We start from the raw sequence: 24,643 nt of genomic DNA on the forward strand, positions 1-24,643 counted from the left end.
ATGCTGCTTGAACACCAGCGAGACAGAGCAGCGAGGAAGTGGCACATCAACCCCACAGTTGAAATCAGTTAATGCTAGTTTTCCAGAGGGTATCATGTACATCATCGAGACTGAAAACCGATTTAAACACATGCAGCTATTTATTTAAAACTGACATAATAAATACTGGCAAGTCAAAATAGCTGATCTGCACACAAGGAGTCATACTTGGTAGGGTTTGAAATACAAGTCCTCTCTCCACTCCCTCTTTAACCCAAAAGCCATGCAACATGTATGGTCAATCTGTTTGTTAGTTCTGTACCAAAGTCATTTCTGAACAAGTCTTTGAGACCCAGGGACAACACAACTCTCCTTTCCTCCTCATAAAATTATGGAGCTCCATCTGCTTCTGCCGAGTCATGCTGCAGTGGAAGGTGTCAAGATCAGTGATGTGCCAAATAACTGCCCGAATCCGAAGTTAAAGCTTAAGACTGAAGCCTTTTATTAAATAAGAATCATGGCAGAGTTAACAGAGTCCATCATCGACCGAGCCCTTGGTAGAACATACCAGAAGAGGGGCGGGGCCAGGGAGGAGCATTAGTGGTTCCCCCTGGTGGAACATTCCAGACATTACAAGTGCAAGTACAAATATCAGAACACAGTTATTTCATCACAATCAGAAACTTCACAGCCCGGGGATGGATAGGGGGACAAATTGGAGTTCCTGATTGCCATGGCATTACACAGTGACCTAACATGCTGTGCTATGAACTTTCAATTAAAAGGCAGAAAGAAAACGTGTTTTATCCAGTTAGGAGCTTGATTCAGAGCCTTTTATAAACAAGAGGAAAAAAAGAGGCAGGAGGCAAAATAAATCACTGCCAAATAACCAGTTTCAGAAACATTGAGAGACAGAGAACCGGGCCAAGTTTCAAAGGAGAAACTAGACAGCAAGAACAGAACTGCAAGTGTTGCATCATGTGCAGGTTAGTGGGGTCCCTAGGCTAGACGAGAGCACCACGATTAAAGACAGACATTTGTTGAGATGGAGGACACAATTACAGTCCAGCAAGTGAAATAAGACCATTAGCAAAATGGGTTTAATGAAAGATCAAATCCACTGATAGGGAGCCTTTGAATCAGACAGTTGGCCATGTGAAAGCTTGTGACTTTCCAAAAATTGTACAAATATTTACATTTCCGAAAACTTGTTTCTTTCTACTGATGTCAGATGCAGCAATGGGTCATCGTCCTATTATTATTGTAACTGCTGGGTTTTTTTAAAAATAAAAGAAATCTATTGCTATTATAAATCAATTTCATCCACTGGCCTTATCCCAATTCTCTAATGGGGAGCTGTAGGAGCTATTTATTTTGTTCCACGGACAAACTAGTGGTATCCACGAGTCCAGGATGGTTTTGGCTACTTTCTGCAGGTCCATCTCTTGGGTGGGTGTATGGATTTTGCGGGTGTATAGATGGATGATATGCTAATATATGACTAGTACTCCGCCTCATTATGTTCATTGGGAAGATTCTACAGTGGCTGGGTGTGTGGTTAATCTTATGTACAAGTTGCACTTTAGCTGTGCTTTTGTGCCCTCTAATTTCAGGGGAGTGACCGTATGGCTGATGTACTAGTATTTCACAGTGTATACAAAGGCAGTAAAAGTGCTTGTTTATAAGAGGGGTATTTATATGGAGAAAGCAGAGACTCCCGCCAGCTGTTTGATGCTCTCTGACCGAGCGTTGCATTCTCACTCCCTTCGGAATTACTGCATCAGCGGATCTTTGTGTTGGTTTTTGTGGGGTGAAAAGTTGTGTCTTAGTGTTCCTGCTGAACAGATGGCTACAAAAGTTTTAAACTTTTATTTTGATCTTTTTTCTTCTTTCCTTGCTGTACTGGAGAATTTCTATCTGAAGAATGAGTTGGTGACGCTGTGATGTGTGCCAAGTTGGTGGTTTGGATATTATTTTTAAGAAACCCATGTTTGAATGCAAGGAACCCTTTGGATTTGTACAAAAAGCAACAATTTGCCTACAAGGCAGTCGCTGCACTCCAGTCACTTGCACTATTTGTTCAGGTCAGATTCTACAAAGCTACTGCTCATGAGCCCACCATCAGTGTTTGCACTGTTAAATCCGTTTCCTTTATCTCAGTGGCAGAATTCTACACCCATGAAAAGCTAGGTCTAATATATTTTGTTTAATGGCATCCTTCGCCTCCATGTTCCAGACTCCTGCCGGAACATACACAGGTATTAGCCGTGGCTCAGTACTAGCATTCTTACCCAAGTCAGAAGGTAGTGGATTCAATTCCCACTCCAGAGCACTAGGCCGACACTTCAGTGCAGTACTGAACCATCAGAGGTGCCGTCTCAGGTGGATGTAAAAGATCCCATGGCACTATTTCTAAGAATAGCAGTGGAGTTCTGTCTGCTGACCTGGCCAATATTTATCCCTCAACCAACATCACTAAAACAGATGATCTGGTCGTTATCACATTGCTGTTTGTGGGACCTTGCTGTGTGCAAATTGGCTGTCACGTTTCCCACATTACAACAGTGACTACACTTCAAAAGTACTTAATTGGCTGTAAAGCACTTTGAGACGTCCGGTGGTCGTGAAAGGCGCTATATAAATGCAAGTCTTTCTTTCTTTCTCAACCAACATCACTAAAAAAATTATCTGGTCATTATCACATTGCGCACAGCAAGCTCCCACAAACTGGTTGCCACGTTTCCTACATTACAACAGTGAATACACTTCAGAAAGTACTTCATTGGCTGTAAAGCGCTTTGGGTACGTCCCAAGGTCTTGAAAGGCACCATATAAATGCAAGTCTTTCTTTTTCTTTCGGGTTCAAACCCAGATTGGCAGCACAGGAGCCACTCAGTGCTCAGGCCATCACACGACACCACACACTCCCATGATCCTTAGCTCTGATGAAACAAGCCTGCGACAGCACAACAGCTGAAGCCTGAATCCACTGGGCCAGAGCGGCAGGACATGGCTCAGTGCCCACAACTCCCACACATGGAAATATTTTCACGGGTCTACGATTCAGTCGTTGCGATAAAGGAGCTGGATTTTGGAATGTAAATGTGGCGCGTCTGCACACATATCAGTCTCTCGTGACCTGAAGTACTAAATGCAAAAGTCCCACCATCAGCTGTTCCCCCTTGGCTGGGGATGATACATGGCACAGAGGAAGTTCATGAAAAGGGGAAAGCAGGAGAATAAAAAGAGGAAAGAAAACTTCATCACTTTTCTGCCATTTCTTTGGAATGCTGAAAGCCACTACACAACATTAAATCTGCATGCCTTCTTCAGAAGATTGCTTCCGACCCAGAAGGAACAATAAAACGTTAAACTCCCATGGCACAGATTGCACTTCAGAGTACTAATAGTCTAATGATCGCTATATCACCACGTTTGGACACAAGAACAAAAATCTCCAGTCAAAACTCTCCACAGATCAACCTTTTTCCTACAGGCACCAATTACTTCCAGCTTCAGTCAAATCTCGGGTAATTCCTTTGTCTTGCTTCCACCCGGGAATTTGATATTCTATTCAAAGGGGTCATTGGTGGGAGTGATGCAGGAAAGGGAAAGGGCTGGGCAACTCTCAAAGAATAGACGGAAGACATCCATTTTCTCCCAGAAGCAGAGCTATGCAAGTCTGGTATTTATAACCTACGCTTCACGGGTTATTCCAAATAAATTAATGCAAGCTCACACCAGAGATGTGTGCTGACATAACTGCTCTTAGTCACACACTCACCACAGTGACACATTCGATTTTAAACACTCATTTGTCATTTAATAGAAATGTAGAAAGTTACAGAACGGAGGTCTCAGTCAAGCCAATCAACAAGCATCTTACAACACGAGCTAGTCTTTCTGAATGGTGTAGGTTGACCTTTGCCCTACAGCCAAGGGTTTACAATTGACAGAGCAGTACAGACTAGAGAGCTCGGAGTGGGTGTTATCCAATCACTCACCCTCTCAAAGGGCATAGCATCCAATAACAACTGCCTTGAGGGTTAAAAAGATTAAAAAGGCAGATGAAAGAAAAGGAACACAGAATTCAGAAAGCTTGGTGCAAAGTCTGAGCCAATGTTAGTTCCCTGGAATACAACGAACTCTCGAGGGGCTTGGGCTGAATTTCAGTTGTTCTTCACCAGCAAGTGTTGTGATTTTACCCAGAACAGGGGCCCAATTCATTTGGTCCCAAACCAGCAGAAATTGGTGCAGCGTCTCCTCGCACTTCATCAAAAAGCTATTTTGACCCTTGGGGCAAGATCGGGTTCAAGATGCTGAATGTGTTTACACACCGAGAGGCAAGCACCTAATCTGTAGGGTAAACCAAAATAAAATGCGCCTGCCCTGGGGTGCACCAAGCAAAGAAAACAAAAGTTGCAGCTGGCCGGCAGGATTATCACCACACAACCCTGTACAAATCCAGGTAAAGGGTGCAAGATGGATGGATGAACACTGGTGTCTATATACATCATATGGGACAGAACCGTGTGGACTCTTTGGGAACACATTTCACTACATCACATTTCAGGTGTCAGCTGTGGCTCAGTTGGTAGCACTCTCGCCGGAGTCCGAAGGTTACAGGTTTAAGACCCACTCCAGAGACTCGAGCACATAATCTGGGCTGACACTCCAGTCAAGTACTGAGTGAGTGCTGCCCGGTCGGAGGTGCCATCTTTTGGATGAGACGTTTAACCGAGGCCCCGTCTGCCCTCTCAAGTGGGCGTAAAAGGTCCCATGGCACTATTCAAAGAAGAGCTGGGGAGTTCTCATTGCTGTGTGTGGGACCTTGCTGTGCGTAAATTGGCTGCCGCATTTCCTACATTACAACAGTGACTGCACTTTGAAAGCACTTCATTGGCTGTAAAGCACTGTGGGGACTCCTTATGTCGTGAAAGGTGCTACATAAACACAAGTCTTTCTTTCTTTTACTCTCTGCTTCAAAGACCCTCAGGAGTCTAGCCTCATACTATTTCAAAAAAACAAAAACACCACAAAGCCAACCTGGACCATTCAAATTTCAACATTTGGAGGGAAAGAGGAGAGAAATGAAATATAAAATGCCAGTAGGATTAAGTATTGTAAAGAGGTTTGGCTCTGCCAGTAACTATTTCCACAGAAAGACCATCTTGCATTTGGCCAATGCTCCATTACAATGCCTCCTTCAGTCAATCAATTTGAGCGGTCAGTCAAGAGAACTGGGAAATAGTGAGTCATGTGGTCCAAGATCCTTTAGGGCCTAACTACAGGCAAACAGTATGTTTCAGTGCATTTCCAACCCTGATTCTTCCACAGTTCCCATGACTCTATTGACAACATAGTGCACTTTACTAAATAAAAAAGTCTGCACCAGGATCGGATACTGGCCTTTCCTCAACATTCTGTAGGCCATTAATGCTCAGCGCAAATCAACAGTGGGAGCCAGTACAGCAGTAACCTATAAAACATTTCCATATGTAAGTATACCACAAGATGACTTCAGTGTTATAAACAGTTTTATCCCAGGACTATTACATACAAAATTAATTTAATTAGACTGAATTGATGAATTAGCCTTTGTATCAAAGCAAAATGCTTCAGCAAATACACTACACTATGCCACATCGCAAAGCTGGTGATCAATATTAAAACACATCAAATATACAAAAAAAAGGCACAATTTAATGGTCTTTTTTGTGGAGTGGGAGGAGAATATCATCCAACAGGAAACAATGAAGCACAAGTGATCCTAAAAATTGATAACACAAAAGACTCAAATAATCCATGCTGAGATACCATGGGACATGGTTGAGCCTACCAACAGCCAACACATCAGCTAGAGTTAACCACTGGCAGTGATACCACCATGGTCTCAGCCACACATCCAATAGCAGCACTGCCTTGGTCTCCCAACATAAAAGGTCAATGGACTGTTGGAGGCAAAGGCCAAAAACATAGCTGCCAGCAAGCCGAGTGGCTGAAATTCTCCTGTCTTCCTCCATAAATGCAGAAGAGTTATTGTACATGACATGCCCAGACAATGGAACAGATAGCTGCACTACAATTAAGTAAAGTCACAAACAATGACTTGAAAACAACTGTACAGGTCCACAGCTTTGTTGCATCACCACCTTCGAATTTTTAAAAATTCATTCACGGGATGTGGGTGTCGCTGGCAAGGCCAGCATTTATTGCCCACCCCGAATTGCTCTCGAGAAGGTGGTGGTGAGCCGCATCTTGAACCGCTGCAGTCCTTGTAGTGAAGGTACTCCCACAGTGCTGTTAGGGAGGGAGTTCCAGGATTTTGATCTAGCGATGATGGGTCAAATAAAGGATCGGCGATATATTTCCAAGTCAGGATGGTATGTGACTTGGAGGGGAACTTGGAGGTGGTGATGTTCCCATGCGCCTGCAGCCCTTGTAATTCTAGGTGGAAGAGGTCGCGGGTTTGGGAGGTGGTGGCGAAGAAGCCTTGGCAAGTTACTGCAGTGCATCTTGTAGATGGTACACAGTATGAATTAGGGTAGCCTCAACATCAAGACTGCCAGCAGATACAAGACAGCCACTTGGATGCAGGTGTACAATATATACATCAGCATTCCAAAGCAATTTCTAAAACTATTTAAATTTCAACATTCAGGGAACAGTCACTGGAAAAAGCATAAACATCTCAAAAACATCGCCTTTAAATACCAGCCATTACCACTCCCTCAACAAACAAGATACTTGGTGGTTGCTTGGCAGCTCTGGCTATTGATGACCTAATCGAGACACTAAAGCAGTGAGTATATATCTATATATACACACACTAAGCCTGCTGCAGGCCTGCATCTTCATACCCTGTATTATACACACAAGAATCACTGAAGATTTATACTCTATGTGGAAAGAGAGCCTGGAAAAAGTCACCGTGGTCTTTTTGTTTAAATATACACTGAAGTTACATTTTCCAAGTTTTTTTTAATAAATTGACTGGTTCATTGCCAGGATGACTAAATAAGTCCATTATTCCAGGCTCCAAACCTTTCTTTCAAGTCTGTGCTCTGACAGAACGTAAAAAGTGCACTCATGGTATAATAACCAACCTCTTGTCCAGCAAGATAATTAAAGATAACCAAACCCACCAGCTCCCTTTATTTATTTCCTGCAGTTATCCCTGTTTAGGTTTACAGTCAAGTGTAAACAGCGATAGTTCACCAGTGGCAGCCCAGGGAGTTTTCAGTAGGGTCTGATGTACACAAACCTTGTATGGGTGTAACTTCACACTTAATTAACTGCCAAAGTCTGTTTTCAGATAACTCGAAGCATAAAAAAAACATCAATTTATAAATGGGTGTTCCCATCACAGGGCTGAACGCTGCACAGTGTTTGAAATACTCCTAAGTAGACTTCATTGCAAAACGTAACTGGATCTTAACCTGGCAACCCCCACAAGGTAATTGTGAAGCTTTACTACTGTATATGGTATAGAGGCCATCAGTGCTACATTATGTGGATTCTGCTATCTTCATCCTAAAATATGAGCATTTGCAAACCCATTTAATCACTATAGAGCAACTTGGTACAAGTATCATTAGGACACTGGAAAATATGGCCTCCCATTCATCAGTGGTAGCACTCTGACCTGAGTCAGAAGGTTGTGGGTTCAAGTCCCACTCCAGAGACATGAGCACATAATCTAGGCCGACACTTCATGCAGTACTGAATGTGCTGCACTGTTGGAGGTGCCAACGTTCGGATGAAATATTAAACCGGTTATCTGTCCTCTCAGGTGGATGTAAAAGATCATATGGCACTATTTGAAGAGCAGTGGGAAATTCTCCCAACATCCTAGCCAACTTTTATCCCTCAACCAACATTATTAAAAACATAGTAACTGGAAATTTATCGCATTGCTGTTTGTGGGACCTTGCTACTTGAAAATCGGCCGTCACGTTTCTCTGCATTACAACAGTGACTACACATAAAAGTACTTTGTTGGCTGCGAAGAGCTTTGAAACATCCTGAAGTGGTGAAAGGTGCTTTATAAAAGGCAAGTCCTTTCCCACACCCTCATATGCTACATGTAACACACATATCATTGTACCGTTAATTTTGTGACAATGTGCAACAGCATTGAAGCAAGACCTACAAGTGCCACAGTCCATGTTTGAAAGAATACTCATGATTTAAGCATCCCCTAACGGGCGCGCCAGGAAAGCCCTGCCCTCCAGTACTGGTCTCGCTGGTATCGGGTCTTGGGATCTTCCTGCAGCAAATCTGCCACCTACCCCAGTTCTGTTTGCATCATTTACAAGCAACGGATGATGAGGTTAACGTTGAAGCAGCTTTTGGTCACGGTGTATACATAGTCGACAAATCTAAGATTGCAGTGCTTGAAAGTCGTTGGAGCAGGTCAAATTCAACTAAAGGTTGAAATCCGGTTTCTGCCCCTGCCACAGTACCGAAATGGCTCTCATCAAAGTCACAAATCCTTTGTGGCTGTGACAAAGGTAAACTATTCCGCTTCATCCTTCTTGACTTGTTGCCCACTCCATCATCCTCCTCCAATGCCGCTCCACCGTCGTCCAGCTGGGCGGGACTGCACTCGCCTGGTTCCATTCTCATCTATCTAATCGTAGCCAGAGAATCACCTACAATGGCTTCTCTTCCTGCTCCCGCATCGTTACCTCTGGTGTCCCCCAAGGAGCTCTCCTTGGCCCCCTCCTATTTCTCATCTACATGCTGCTTCTTGGCATCATCCGAAAACAAGAGAAGTGGTGGTGAGGTAGAGCTGGGTGTCATCAGCGTACGTGCGGAAGTGTCAGTTGCTGATGACACCCAGCTCTACCTCACTACCACTTCTCTTGACCCCCTCCACGATCTCGAAATTATCAGACTGCTTGTTCAGCATCCAGTTCTGGATGAGCAGAAATTTTCTCCAATTAAATATTGGGACGACTGAAGCCATGGTTTTCGGTCCTCACCACAAACTCCGTTCCCTAGCCACTGACTCCATCCCTCTCCATAACATCTGTCTGAGGCTGAACCACACTGTTCGCAACCTTGGTGTCATATTTGACCCTGAAATGAGCTTCCGGCCACATATCTGCAGCATAACTAAGACCCTCTATTTCCACCTCCGTAACATCACCTATCTCAGCCCTCGCCTCAGCTCATCCGCTGCCGAAATCCTCATCCATCCCTTTGTTGCCTCTAGACTTGACAATTCCAACGCACTCCTGGCTGGCCTCCCACGTTCTACCCTATGCAAACTTGAAGTCATCCAAAACTCTGCTATCCGTGTCCTAACTCTCACCAAGTCCCAATGACCCATCACCCCTGTGCTTGCTGACCTACATTGGCTCCCGGTTAAGCAACGCCTCGATTTCAAAATTCTCATCCTTGTTTCAAATCCCTCCATGGCCTCACCCCTCCCTATCTCTAATCTCCTCCAGCCCCACAACCCCCGAGATATCTGTGCTCCTCTAATTCTGCCCTCTTGAGCATCCCGGATTATAATCGCTCAACCATTGGTGGCCGTGCCTTCTGTTGCCTAGATCCTAAGCTCTGGAATTCCCTGCCTAAACCTCTCCGCCTCTCTACCTCCCTTTCCTCCTTTAAGAAGCTCCTTAAAACCTACCTCTTTGACCAAGCTTTTGGTCACCTGCCCTAATTTTTCCTCATGTGGCTTGATGTCAAATTTTTTTGTCTTATAATTCTCCTGTGCAGCGCCTTGGGACGTTTTACTACGTTAAAGATGCTATATAAATACAAGTTGTTGTTGTAGTAAAGACATCTAGTCTTCAGACATCTCTCGTCTCCACAATGGAAAAAGTCACTGTGCATATAGGCGAGGATCTGCTGACAATGGGGTTGTAAGCAATGGTGCCTTTAAGCTGCGCGGCCACACCGTGCTCTGGGGCTCCTGGTTCACCGGTTTTTAAAAAAAGGGAAAAACCACGCATGTGTGGAATTTTGAATGGGCCGCACAGCCCCCCAAAAATTAGAGGGAACTTTGGTTGTAAGGCACTGTTGGAAAAATGTAACTAAAGCAGGTCACACCTGATCCACTGGGTACAGAGCCTGAATGCAAAATGGGGGAAAAAGCACAAGTTCTTTTCTGCAGCCTTGGGCAGCACCAAAAACACTTGAATTACAATCGAGTACATCACACAAACTCTCCCAGAGACATGGGAAAGATAGCATTGTGCAGGACCTACTCTCTATGTTTAGCAGCAGCTATTTAACTACAGCCAACAGGGAGCAGAACAAAGGGAATAACAACAGAAAATGCTGGAAAAACTCAGCAGGCCAGGCAACATCTGTGGAGAGAAAACAGAGTCAACGTTTCGGGTCAAAACCCTTTGTCAAGACTGAAGCAGCACAGGAAATGAAATAGATTAAAAGGCCAGTATGGGGGCTGGGAGAGAACTCTCTCTTCACCCACGACTGTGTGGCTGTTAATGGTTCCAACACCATCATCAAGTTTGCAGATGACACCACAGTAGTAGGCCAGATCACCAACAACGATGAGTCAGCCTACAGGGAGGAGGTCCAGCATCTCGTGAAGTGGTGCGCCGACAACAACCTGGCCCTTAACACCAAGAAAACAAAGGAAATAATCGTGGACTTCAGGAAGTCCAAAGGCGGAAGTCACACCCCCATCCACATCAATGGGGCGGAGGTGGAAAGGGTGGCCAGCTTTAAGTTCCTCGGAGTCCACATCACGGAAGACCTCTCCTGGTCCCTCAACACTTCCTCTCTGGTGAAGAAGGCCCAGCAGCGCCTATATTTCTTGAGGAGGCTGAAGGGATGTAATCTGTCACCCCGATCCTCTCTAACTTCTACCGCTGCACTATAGAGAGCATCCTGACAAACTGTATCACGGGATGGTATGGTACGGCTGCTGTAGCTCCCATGACCGGAAAGCCCTGCAGCGGGTAGTCAAAACTGCCCAACGCATTACCGGCACCCGGCTACCGACCATAGAACATATATATCAGAAACGCTGCCTACGGAGGGCACGGTCCATCATCAAAGACCCTACCCACCCCAGCCACAGTCTGTTCGCCCTCCTACCATCTGGAAGACGCTACAGATGCATTCGCACCCGTACGACCAGATTTAGGAACAGCTTCTTTCCCAGGGCTGTCATCCTACTGAACTCCACAAATAAACACTAAAGCCTGCACATCTGCCGATGCACTTTATTATGGTCATATTTATGCTAATATATATGTACAAATGTATGTTGAAATGTTAAGTGTCCAATCCAAATTGTACACTCTCGGGAGCCGCAAGCCTACATTTCGTTGTACTGCACTTGTGCACTAACAATGACAATAAAAGTTGATTTGATTTGATTTGATTTGAAGAGGTATTCAAAACGAGACGAGATGGTGATAGGACTAGTGGAGACAAAAGACGGCTCTAGATTAGGTGTGAAATGTGCTGGCAGATTGGGAGACAGCTGCCATGTGGGAGAGGGAAAAAAGGGGGGGCGGGGGGAAAGGGCCAAAACAAAGGTGTGGATAAAAAATATAATGTAATAGGGGCCAAGGTTCTGATCTGAAATTGTTGAACTCGATATTGAGTCCGGAAGGCTGTAAAGTGCCTAATCGGAAGATGAGGTGATGTTCCTCGAGCTTATGCTGAGCTTCCGTGGAACAATGCAAGAGCCCGAGTACAGTGAGGTCCGAGTGGGAATGGGGCGGTGAATTAAAATGACAGGCGACCGGAAGCTCGGGGTCATCCTTACGGACTGAACGGAGGTGTTCCGCAAAGGGAACCCTGTTTCTCTGAAAGAAACAATGCGGCCCCGAGATGACAAGGAGTTAGTAAACAGCTCATTGTTCTTCGGACAGAGGAAAGTATAAACATGCAGTGCACAGAAAGACTAAAATTGCACTTAATTTTTTAATCAAGCTACAGGACTCGTATGCCAGAGAATTAATAAGCACATACACAAGCAGTAAACTATAGTCAAACGTGTAGTGTTAGCGGAATAAAAAAATTGCATACTTTCCATAGGTGGGGCAGGGGAGGAAGAGAAGAGAGATAAAAGGCTGAAGATGCCTGTGATCCAAACATCCCTTCTCTTTGCACCTGGGTTGCAACATAAAAGAAACATGCAGCCCACTGCACCTAGAATTATTCAGCACTTGGCTAATGTACAGTCAGGGTTTTGAGTCCATTTTTAATTTAAACCACTCCCTCATGTATATTAAACAAATCCTTAGGGAAATCCAGCAATAAATCTTGAAACCACGTATTATATGACCAAACTGCGCTGGATAAAAGGCTGACTCAATTCACCTTCACCCACAGACTAAATGAACACCACCACATCGATTTTGGCCATTCCAACACATGAAACCACCACAAAGAAACAGCCCTTAGGTTTTAGAATACTGCCCGAGTGTCCTGTCCATTAGTAAAGCTGATGTATAGGTAGTTTATGGGACCAAAATGGAATCAAAGAGGCTCAATGACCAAATTATAAATTTTCACCTGGTTAAACTGCTCGAACAGCTAGCAAACGCCCCCGGTGGATCCTTCAGTAAAGACACTGCAGTGTAGAATGATTTGTTAGAATTAGGAAACAGAATACAATATCAAAAAAAGGTTTGATCCTTGATCTGAGCTGAGATACTTGAGCTCATAGTGATCGGGGTGGAAATAGAGGGAACAGGAGGGAAAAAATTGGCAACAGTTCATGCTTCAAAGCTCAGATCATGGATTCCTGCTGTAACGTGCAAGTACATGGTGATTAGACGAGAACAAGACTGGCTTGACTGGGATGCTCCCCATGACTAAATAGTCTTCCAACACTGACCATCTAGATCACCCATGAAGAATGGTTACTTGTGAGATTTACTGGATGTTAAAAGTACATTCTGGCATCACCTTTGCCCCTGTACCACTTTAACACAATTTCTGTTTTCTCACCGATACCAAGTTACACTGCCATTTGGTGAAGCCAACACTTCTGGCTGCAGAATGGAAATCAACTCCTCTGCTTTGTTTTCAAACTTTGATAGTCATGCCTAGTGTACATTATGTTTATGCAGTGCATTTTGCCTTGTTTACCTCTCTCACATCCCAATGCTTCTCTATTACAGTACTGGAGAGTGTGATGTTCATGGAACTGTACTTTGGCACGAGTCATCAAATCAGCACAGACCAGGACTGAAGCTGAAAGCTTCTACTCTATGGTTCAGCTTCATATCAAGTTGTGTGGAGTGATTAACTACAATCTTACTGAGCTTTGCCCTGAGGTGCTCTTGTTTAGGCTCATTTTAATTTTGCCTACTCTGTACAAACAATTCTCAAAAAGTTGTTCAGGAAACTAGATCATTCCAATAAACTTTCTGCTTACAGATGGACCAAATAAATCAAGGAACCAAGCAACCGGCTCCCAACTGAGTGATCGCAAGTCTGACCGTCTATTGCTCAATGTCCCTTGTCTCATTGAAGTGAATTTCATTAGTTTTTCGTTGGCCACTAGACTGATTACACAAGAAGTTTGAATGCGCACACAGTGGGAAGGGCACACAGCTCAGTGAATCTATCCAGGCAGTAGCTGAGTCATACAGACCAGACAGGTTTTGGGTTCAATTCCTGGTTTGCACCAAGCTAGTAGTAGGAATATTACAATTGGCTTCAGAGAAAGGAAAAATAAAGAAAATGACCAGGGTACTCGCTCCTGCTTGCTGAGCGATGACCGCCCGACGGAACTGCATGCGTCTGACCAACAGCGAGGACAGACTTGGCCTCAGCTGTAATGGCCCCTGCTGTGAATAGCCTGGTAACACACAGGCAAAGTTCACACATTAATAATGGCCACTTTATTTATTAAAGGTGCAGGGCGACTGGCATAGTCAGAGCAGTTCCCCAAACAGGAGGGGAGGAAAGAACAGAGACAGAATTTTGTTTTTTTAATGCAAATTTAAGCCACTTAATTTAGGACCTTAATTTCCCACCATTTATTAATTTCCATGTATTTGACAAGAGGTCTCGTCAATAGAGGCAAATGCGGCTATGTACAGTCTGTAACTAAACAGACAGCAGCCCTGGCTTTTGCGCTACAATTCTGGGGCCGCAGGTTCTCTCAAAGATTTCACTTCTCACAACCAAGTGATTTATCAATTTAATCTTTCAACACAAAATAATGATATTTTACTGAAAGCATTTAAACCTAGTTAAAATTCCAGGCTGTTCTCGGGCTCACAGATTCAATGACTTTGAAAGCCTTATTTGGCTTCACAAAAGGAAATGGTATTTAGTAGGCTAATGGCACAGGTGGCAATGTTTAGTACAGATAAGGAAAGCATTAGAAAAGCCCCAAAGGAAGGGGCACAATGCAGCCAGAAGGGCAGCAGTAGCAGCTCACTGTAGCAACCTTGATGCAAACAACTTGCTGAGTCCAACACGGCAAGAACGTAGGGCCCAACTTAGCCAGCCAATGAGACTTTTACCTTTCATCAACAGCATATTACAAAGACTATGGACCATACATACTTATTGTATATTTACTCAATTTTAAGGCAGCCAATAATGTGCAGTGTACAAATTCAATGAACGGAACATTTACCTTCTAATCCACGGAGACCGACAGGTGAACAGCAGCTACGTCTAAATCGACATCATTCAGCTCCAGTTTGTCTGTTCTTGTCCACTCAGAACAGGAATGAAGCTCAAGCCCTGGAGCTTTTGGGATCCCTCCCACACAAAACACTGACATCATGCATTTCCTGTTGCTCCCAATAGTCATAACTGAAACGTAGTTTTATTGTGTAAACCAGCTACAGAAACAGAGCAAAACTGCACCGCCCCATCTGAGGGTAGGCTTAAAGATGATTCAAGTGAAACTGCTACATACCTCGGACTATTATTGTAGCAAAAAGCTGTAAGGTCTTCAAGCTTGAAAACTACAGGAGTTACTTGCAAAAATGCAAAAAACATTTTCAAAAGTAACTCCTGTAGCTTTTTGAGTGTGGGAAGAAAAAGGAGAATGAAACAGATTAAGGAAAATAAATCAAATCCACTTATATGCTCAGACCCTCCAAGAGTAATTGCTGCCCATTACTCATGTGTATTATCATAATGGCCAAAAGACATTTCAGGGTTCATTAGGTTATAGCTTTAATTACAGGCCTCTTATTTTCACTTGTCATTATTCATCACCCTAGCAACTATACAATACTGGAGGAAACCAGTGATTCAGAGAGAAAGCCCTCCACCATTAAACCAACATCCTCCAGAACCTCACTTCACTTCACTCGACAACACAGCTGCCCGTCATAGATCCCTTTCTACCCCGCAATCTCAAACTTCGGACCTACTCACTTGGACATAAATGCCCTTTTACTGCGTCATCTTAAGTCAGTATTGATTGGACAATTAGTCATATGCAAGTCTGATTAATGCTTTTAAATAAATCTGAACCTACTGCACCAAACAGGAGCTACTGAATCATCAAGATTCCCACCGAGATAAGATGCCTCAAACTAATCTGCAACAAAAAAAAGGCATACGAATGCTAAATGTATGTCCTGCAGACACCCGCACACACTGTTATAATGAGCCACTTTGGTTCAGAGTGCCAGCAGAAGAAGCGGGGCTCGTGGCAGCAGCGGCAGGTTCAAACACAGAGGCCAGGTTACAGTGTAAGGTAATATCCTGGAAACAACCCAAGTTGTTACTGGACCTAAACCTTTGGACTACTTCAAATTCTGTACTTGCCAGAGTATCCAGTGCAAATTTTAACTTCAATTTCAATTTCATTGGAAAGTCAACAAGTATTTATATTTGCCTGATCACTTTCTTGGGGCTTCCCAGAGCACCTCACATCAATGAAGGGTATCGTCTACTCCTGTTAATTACAACGTGCTGATTGCATGGCAAAAAATCTAATTCTCAATAATTCAAGTTACTAGACTTGGAATTAAAAGGAGTAGGTCTTAATCAGCATCATACATAGGTAAAGCCAATCTGGGGCACAGCAAGATCCCACACATAATTAATGAGAGAAATGACCTTTTTTTTTGGTGGTGTTGATTCGGGGATGAATATGGGCCAGGTCACCGGGAGAACTCCCTGCTCTTTTTTCCCCAAACTCTTTGCCACGAGTTCCTTTACAGCCAATTGAACAGCTGCAGAGGCCTCATGTGAGAGACTGATTAGCAACATTTCCTCATTAAACTAGAAGTGTAACTCCTATTGCAATCAGGAAGACTGGTGAGCTTTAATGACACGTCAATACCCAACTCAATGACCTCACTGTGATTTGGGGTATTGGGATTTTCCATCATACAATACAAAGTGACAGCTGCAAGAATTAGATATAAAACCAGTCAGATTTCAGAAAGGATTCTGTACTGATCTGGAGCATTCTCTCCTTCCCTGGAAAATATGTTTCAATGTAATTTATGGTGGTAATTTCCTCCCCCACCCCCCCCCCCATATCCAACATTTGACACTAGGAGTCACAGGATAAACCCACAGCTCACTACAGCATAGCACTGCGTGCTGGAGTACCAACACACTGACTCACCAGGTTAAAATCCATTCTTTCCATACTCTGGCACCCCCTGGTTGAAAAGAAAGGCTTGTTGAGCTTACGCTATTGATCCCTGGGCATTATTTTTTCTTTTATGCTCTGCTGAGTAATAAGAGTCTTTGCTTTTCTTACGGTGCATTAGTCAGTAACTCTACTAATCCGCGACCTTCAATAAAGGACAAGTGCAACTCCCTGTGCCACAGGGTACAGGACCACACACAGGCTGCAGTGCAATATAAAGCATTGGAGCATCAACCAGATCAGGTATCAAACAACAAGACGTCCAGAGACACATTACAACCTTAAAAGATGCCCATGTTCAATTTTAGTACATTCAGTTGGAGTCTGTGAGGCTATTGCCATCAATCGACTATGACAGACATCAAGCTCTAAACTATTTACAGGATGTGAACTGTGGTGATCCTGGGCTTTATTTTGCTGCACGTCACAGCACAAGAGATCCAGGCTACAGTCACTCCCGGAACAAAAATAATTCTAAGCTTAAGCTTTCATTGCATTATACCAAATAAAATTTAAATAGTAATGCAACAGAAGCCGCTCTACAGACCCGACTACAATAGCCACTGAAACTGTAAAACCAAGTGTAGTTCAAAGGTCTATACTGATCAGACATGACAACTCTATGTAGAGTACAACTTCCAAGTTCAACAGGGAGAGGGGGTCTTGAGGATAAAAAGGAAAGGGAGATAAATCCCCAACCAACTTCATAAAAATAAAACCAAATTCCTCATTGGAAATCTCTTAAGTATTGAAATAAAAGAAAATAGTTTGTGGTTTCTTGGAAGAGACCCAAATGAGACGGACTTCAGATTATATTGAGCACATGGCTCAGAGGCCCAAATCCCCACAGTGGCCTGTGCCTTAAAATTACACCACCTCCAATAATCCACTTCTACTGACCATTGGACAGCACTGAGTTTACCAAGTCAGAGAACACAAGCACGAGACAGAAACCAAATGGAGCAGGCCAGTAAACTTTAAAAGGATGGATTGGTACCAGAAGGTATACTGCTTTCCACCTTCACAGTCACAATAGTTCCAAGTTAAAAATTTGACAAAAAGGGGAGGGTCTGTTTCTGCTAATCCAGTTTTCCCCAAACAATCAGAAGCAAACATTCAAGGATCACATTTGTTGTGGTGCCTCATTTAGAACCCTACTGGATTTGAGGACACAATGCCCCAAATACTCAAGTTTCCGAGAGAGAGGAAACAAAGGTTCGCAGTAACATGTTCAATCCATACCCAGAGTGTTCCAGCTTGGGCACATAAGAACATAAGAAATAGGAGGAGTAGGCCAATCGGCCCCTCGAGCCTGCTCCGCCATTCAATAAGATCATGGCTGATCTGATCCTAACCGCCAATCCACTATGACAGGACTATCTCCTGAATCTAACAGAATTAGACACACGAAACAGGAGCAGGATCAGGTTACACGGCCCCTGGGCCCGCTCCGCTACCCACAGGGCCATGACCGATCCGAACCTAGACTCATGTCCAAATTCCTGCCCGCTCCCCGTAACCCTTAATTCCCTTTACTTCTAGGAAACTGTCTATTTCGGTTTTAAATTTATGTAATGATGTAGCTTCGACAGCTTTTTGGGGCAGCATATTCCATGGACCTACCACCCTCTGAGTGAAGTAGTTCCTCCTCATCTCAGTTTTGAAAGAGCAGCCCCTTATTCTAAGACTATGCCCCCTAGTTCTAGTTTCACCCATCATCGGGAACATCCTCCCCGCATCCACCCGATCCAACCCCTTCACAATCTTATATGTTTCAATAAGATCGCCTCTCATTCTTCTGAACTCCAATGAGTAGAGTCCCAATCTACTCAACCTCTCCTCATATGTCCATCCCCTCATCCCCGGGATTAACCGAGTGAACTTTCTTTGTACTGACTCGAGAGCAAGTATGTCTTTTCTTAAGTATGGACACCAAAACTGTATGCAGTATTCCAGGTGCGGTCTCACCAATACCTTGTACAACTGAAGCAATACCTCCCTATTTTTATATTCTATCCCCCTAGCAATGAAAGCCAACATTCCATTGGCCTTCTTAATCACTTGCTGCACCTGCATACTAACCTTTTGAATTTCGTGCACCAGGACCCCCAGATCCCTTTGTACTTCAGTACTTTCCAGTTTCTTGCCATTAAGATAATAACTTGCTCTACGATTTTTCCTGCCAAAGTGCATAACCTCACACTTTCCAGTATTGTATTCCATCTGCCAAATCTCTGCCCACTTACTTAGCCTGTCTATGTCCCCTTGCAGGTTTTTTATGTCCTCCTCACTCACTACTTTCCCTCCCATCTTAGTATCATCTGCAAACTTTGATATGTTACACTCGGTCCCCTCCTCCAAATCGTTAATATAGATTGTAAAGAGTTGGGGACCCAGCACTGACCCCTGCGGAACACCACTGGTTACTGATTGCCAGTCTGAGAATGAACCATTTATCCCAACTCTCTGCCTTCTGTTAGATAGCCAATCCTCTATCCATGCCAGAATATTACCCCCAATCCCGTGATTTTTTATCTTAAGCGATAATCTTTTGTGTGGCACCTTGTCAAATGCCTTTTGCAAGTCTAAATACGCTATGTCCACTGGTTCACCTTTATCCACCCTATATGTTACTTCCTCAAAGAACTCCAGCAAATTTGTCAAACATGACTTCCCCTTCATAAAACCATGCTGACTTTGTCCTATTAAATTATGATTATCCAAATGTCCTGTTACTGTCTCCTTAATAATGGACTCCAAAATTTTACCTACCACAGATGTTAGGCTAACCGGTCTATAGTTTCCAGCCTTCTGTCTACTGCCCTTTTTAAATAAGGGTGTTACATAAGCAGTTTTCCAGTCTGCCGGGACCTTTGCTGAGTCCAGAGAGTTTTGGAAGATTATTACCAATGCATCCACAATCCCTACCGCCACTTCCCTCAAGACCCTAGGATGTAAGCCATCAGGTCCAGGCGATTTATCCGCCTCGAGTCCCACTTCCTTAGTGATTTTGATCGTGTTTATTGTGGTAAACCACTTTTATCGTTCACTATCGTTACACTATAGTTATCACTGTTATATCGTTACTCTATGGTTATCACTGTTCACACTGTTGTATCACCATACGAGGTCGCCTCGTCACGCTGTTATACCTGGGCTGACCACTGCTGACTCCGCCCATGACTCCACCTACCTGCCCAGGTATAAAGGTAGTCGACTGGCTGGCATTCCTCGTTGTTGTATCCGATCACCCACGAGGGTGGGCTCTGTTATTTAGCCAACAAAAACCTATAGTTACTTTCTTAACTCGTCGCTTTTCATTGGATGAATTGATAGGTATATCAATTTTATTGGCTAAATTTTAAAATGTCGTTCCCTGAGCAGCAAAGCGAGCAGTCAAACGACCAGCCAGACGCCGAGCTACAACAGCCACAGCAGCCAGCTTGGCTGCAAGCCCTCAGACCACCGTACCTGGATCTAAACCCACAGGCAGCAAACTCAGCCCTCGACTTCGAACACTGGCTGAGCTGTTTCGAGTCCTACCTGGGAGAATCCGGCGTGCCTCAGAGATCCAAGCTAAGAGTTCTGACCGCCCAAGTGAGCCCTAAAGTATTTGCACTCATCCGGGACCTTAAAACATACGAGGACGCCATCAACCGGCTGAAAAGACAATACCTGAGCCCGGTAAATTCCATGTATGCCAGACACCTCCTAAGATCCCGCCCGCAACAGCCAGGAGAGACCGTGGATGAATTTTTACAGGTGCTGCAAGCACTCGGCAGAGACTGTAACTTTAAAGCAGTAACGGTGGCAGAAAATACTGAAGACAATGTCCGCGATGCCTTCGTGAAAGGCCTGCGGTCCGACTACTCACGGCAAAGACTACTGGAAGCAAAGGACCTCGACCTGGACAAAGCTGCAGCCCTCGCTCGCTCTCTCGAAGTGGCCCATCGGGACCTCGAGGCATACTCAAGGTACTGTAACCTGCGACCCTGGGACCGACCCCAATACCCCCCGCAGCACCCACCCCGGGACCTACCTCAGCGTCGGCGTCCCGGACCCGATCGGGACCGCCACCCCCGGTACCGGCTGCGACCTCTGACCCCCGCGATCGGGCCGCCGGCTGCTTCTTCTGCGGCCAGGCGAAACACCCGAGGGCGCGCTGCCCAGCCAGGAACTCTACCTGCTCAAACTGCATGAAGAAAGGCCACTTCGCCAAGGCCTGCAGAGGTGGATCATCAGAGGCCAGCAGTGCCTCATGCGAGCTGTGGGGGCGGCCATCTTCCATCAAGACCACAGAGGCCAGCATCCCCACACGTGAGTCATGGGGCGGCCATCTTTGATCCAGGCAACCGACACCAGCAGTGCCTCATGTGAGTTATAGGGGCAGCCATCTTCTCCGCCATTTTGTCCAACCTCGTGGGAGACGCCATTTTACCCACCACGCCCGACCGCCACCGTGCCTCTAGACCCGACTACCGCCTCAACCGCAGACTACAACAACTCGCTCAGCTATACACTAGCCTCCGTCACACTGGGCCAGGCCCGCCCGCATCACCTGTCCAAGTCGATGATGGACATCAAAGTAAACGGCCATGCCACGACCTGCCTGTTCGACAGCGGAAGCACGGAGAGCTTCATCCACCCAGACACGGTGAGCCACTACTCCCTCCCTGTCCTGCCAACGCGCAACCGGATCTCGATGGCATCGAGGTCACACGCCACAGACATCAGCGGCTACTGTGTTGTGACCCTGTCGGTTAAGGGTACGGAGTATAAAAATTTTAAACTCCTCGTCCTGCCCCAGCTATGCGCTGCCGTCCTACTAGGCCTAGACTTCCAATCCCACCTCCAAAGCGTCACGCTAGCATACGGCGGACCCCTCCCCCCACTCACAGTCGACAACCAGCAGATTTTAAACCGCCCACCGCGTAACACCTGCGGCCTATCCACCCTCAAGGTCCCGCCACCTTCCCTGTTCGCTAACCTCACCCCCCACTGCAAACCCGTCGCTACCAAGAGCAGGCGGTACAGCGCCGGGGACAGAGCTTTCATTAGCTCTGAGGTGCAGCGTCTCCTGAAGGAGGGCATCATCGAGGGGAGCACCAGCCCCTGGCGTGCCCAGGTCGTGGTCGTTAAGACCGGCAATAAAAACCGCCTGGTCATCGACTACAGCCAGACCATAAACAGGTACACCCAGCTGGACGCATACCCCCTTCCCCGCATATCTGATATGGTCAATCAGGTTGCGCAGTACCGGGTATTCTCCACCATCGACCTTAAGTCGGCCTATCACCAACTCCCTATCCGCCCTGAGGACCGCCAGTATACAGCCTTCGAGGCGAACGGCCGCCTCTACCACTTCCTTAGGGTTCCCTTCGGCGTCACCAACGGGGTTTCGGTCTTCCAAAGGGAGATGGACCGGATGGTTGACCAGAACGGGCTGCACGCCACGTTCCCCTATCTAGATAACGTCACCATCTGCGGCCGCGACTGGCAGGACCACGATGTTAATCTGGAGAGATTCCTCCGTACGGCCCAACGGCTGAACCTCACCTACAATAAGGATAAATGTGTGTTTAACACCTCGCGCCTTGCCATCCTCGGCTGTGTAGTAGAGAACGGAGTCATCGGCCCCGACCCCGAAAGAATGCGCCTCCTCATGGAGCTACCCCTCCCCCACTGTCCAAAGGCACTGAAGAGAACCCTGGGGCTCTTCGCCTACTATGCCCAATGGGTGCCCAATTATGCGGACAAAGCCAGACCCCTCATGAAGTCCACATCCTTCCCCCTTACGGAGGAAGCGTGCGCAGCCTTCTCCCTCATTAAGGGAGACATTGCCAAGGCCACAATGCACGCAGTGGATGAGTCCATCCCCTTCCAAGTCGAGAGCGATGCATCCGACTTCGCCCTAGCCGCCACCCTTAACCAGGAGGGGAGACCGGTGGCCTTCTTCTCAAGGACCCTACAGGGCCCTGAGATCAGACACTCGTCGGTCGAGAAGGAGGCCCAGGCGATTGTGGAGGCGGTACGACGCTGGAGGCACTACCTGGCAGGCAAATGATTTACCCTCCTCACCGACCAACGTTCGGTCGCTTTTATGTTTAATAACAAGCTGAGGGGCAAAATCAAGAATGACAAGATCTTGAGGTGGAGAATCGAGCTCTCCACTTATGATTATGATATCTTGTACCGGCCAGGTAAGCTGAACGAACCCCCCCGATGCTCTGTCACGAATTACATGCGCCAGCGCGCAAAGTGATAGACTTCAGACCCTCCACAACGACCTCTGCCACCCCGGGGTCACCAGACTTTACCACTTCATTAAGGCCCGCAACCTGCCCTACTCCATCGAGGAGGTCAGGACCATGACCAGGAACTGCCAGACCTGTGCCGAGTGCAAACCGCACTTCTTTAGGCCGGACGGAGCAAGCCTGATCAAGGCCACCCGCCCCTTCGAGCGCCTGAGCATCGACTTTAAGGGGCCCCTCCCGTCCTCTGACCATAATGTGTACTTCCTCAACATTGTTGATGAGTACTCCAGTTTCCCCTTTGCCTTCCCCTGCCCAGACATGACCAGTACCACGGTCATTAAATGCCTGAACGACCTCTTCGCCTTGTTCGGGTTCCCAAACTATATACATAGTGACCGGGGCTCCTCCTTCATGAGCGAGGAACTCCGTCAGTTCCTACTAGCGAGAGGTATTGCTGCAAGCAGGACCACCAGCTACAACCCCCGAGGGAACGGCCAGGTGGAAAGAGAGAACGCGACGGTATGGAAGGCCGTCCTCTTAGTCTTAAAGTCTAAGGGCCTCCCAACCTCCCGCTGGCAGGAAGTCCTCCCGGCAGCGCTGCATTCCACCCGGTCACTACTTTGCACTGCCATCAACGCCACCCCCCATGAACGAATGTTTGCTTTCCCCAGGAAGTCGACTACGGGAACCACGCTACCAACCTGGCTGACCTCTCATGGGGCCCATCTTGCTGCGAAAGCACGTGAGGGCCCATAAAACGGGCCCCCTGGTCGAGAGGGTGGACCTCCTGCACGCCAACCCCCAGTACGCCTATGTGGCATACCCAGACGGGCGGGAGGACACAGTCTCCTTACGAGACCTCGCACCCTCGGGCACTCCGGAGACACCACCTTCACCACCCCCCCAATTCCAGCCAAGGTAGATGGCATGCCGGAACCCCACGAGCCTTCGCCGACCACGCAGACACCAGCATTAACACCGGATAATGCAACACCGCCGCTGCGACGATCAGAAAGGCTTACGAGGCCTCCGGACAGACTGACATACCAGAACTGGTAGTACACTTCACCCCGCCGGACTCAAATCTAAACAAGGGGTGAATGTGGTAAACCACTTTTATCGTTCACTATCGTTACACTATAGTTATCACTATTATATCGTTACTCTATGGTTATCACTGTTCACACTGTTGTATCACCATACGAGGTCGCCTCTTGTCACGCTGTTATACCTGGGCTGACCACTGCTGACTCCGCCCATGACTCCACCTACCTGCCCAGGTATAAAGGTAGTCGACTGGCTGGCATTCCTCCTTGTTGTATCCGATCACCCACGAGGGTGGGCTCTGTTATTTAGCCAACAAAAACCTATAGTTACTTTCTTAACTCGTCGCTTTTCATTGGATGAATTGATAGGTATATCATTTATCTCCTCCCCCCCTATAGCCCCCTGCTTGTCCAGTGTTGGGATATTCTTGGTGTCCTCTACTGTAAAGACTGATACAAAATATTCAGGCCTAGAAATTCAGTGTAGCCACTTTTGGGGCGGTAAAGTCGGGCGGGCGCTAAAGTTAGCGCCCGCCGGAAAGTGGAGGCCACTTCGCCGATATTCAGTAGCTTTGGCCAAGGAGTTTGGGCGAGCGCTGAAGCTGGCGTTGCACTCCTATCTTTAGGTGCTAAGCCGGCGGTGCAGACTGATAACGCCGAGGCCGGGCGCAGCGCAGGTGCGGTCATGTTTTGATTGACAGCAGACACCCTGACGCCGGCCAGCTCTTAAAGGGGGAAGGGTCGACTTTGTCTGCTGCCACGCCCTGGATAGTGGAGCC

The 24,643-nt window shown here is 46.3% G+C and overlaps 1 protein-coding gene across 8 annotated transcripts in view; it reads right to left on the minus strand.

The window, feature by feature from the left end:
• Positions 1–24,643, minus strand: part of ripor1 (RHO family interacting cell polarization regulator 1) — a 342,398-nt gene that overhangs the window by 96,771 nt on the left and 220,984 nt on the right. Inside the window, exon 1 of one of the 8 annotated variants that reach the window (XM_085991337.1) lies at positions 14,576–14,943. The exons of 6 other annotated variants lie outside the window; for them this stretch is intronic. The gene's annotated coding sequence lies outside the window, so the exon portion shown is untranslated. Of the gene's footprint in view, positions 1–12,492; positions 12,526–14,575; positions 14,944–24,643 lie in introns of those variants that run through there. One more of the 8 variants, XM_085991338.1, reaches the window with a different exon arrangement.

Source organism: Somniosus microcephalus, chromosome 6 (genome assembly GCF_052327205.1).
Source record: "Somniosus microcephalus isolate GS21.2 chromosome 6, FLI_Smic_1.0, whole genome shotgun sequence".
Classification (NCBI taxonomy): Eukaryota; Metazoa; Chordata; class Chondrichthyes; order Squaliformes; family Somniosidae; genus Somniosus; species Somniosus microcephalus.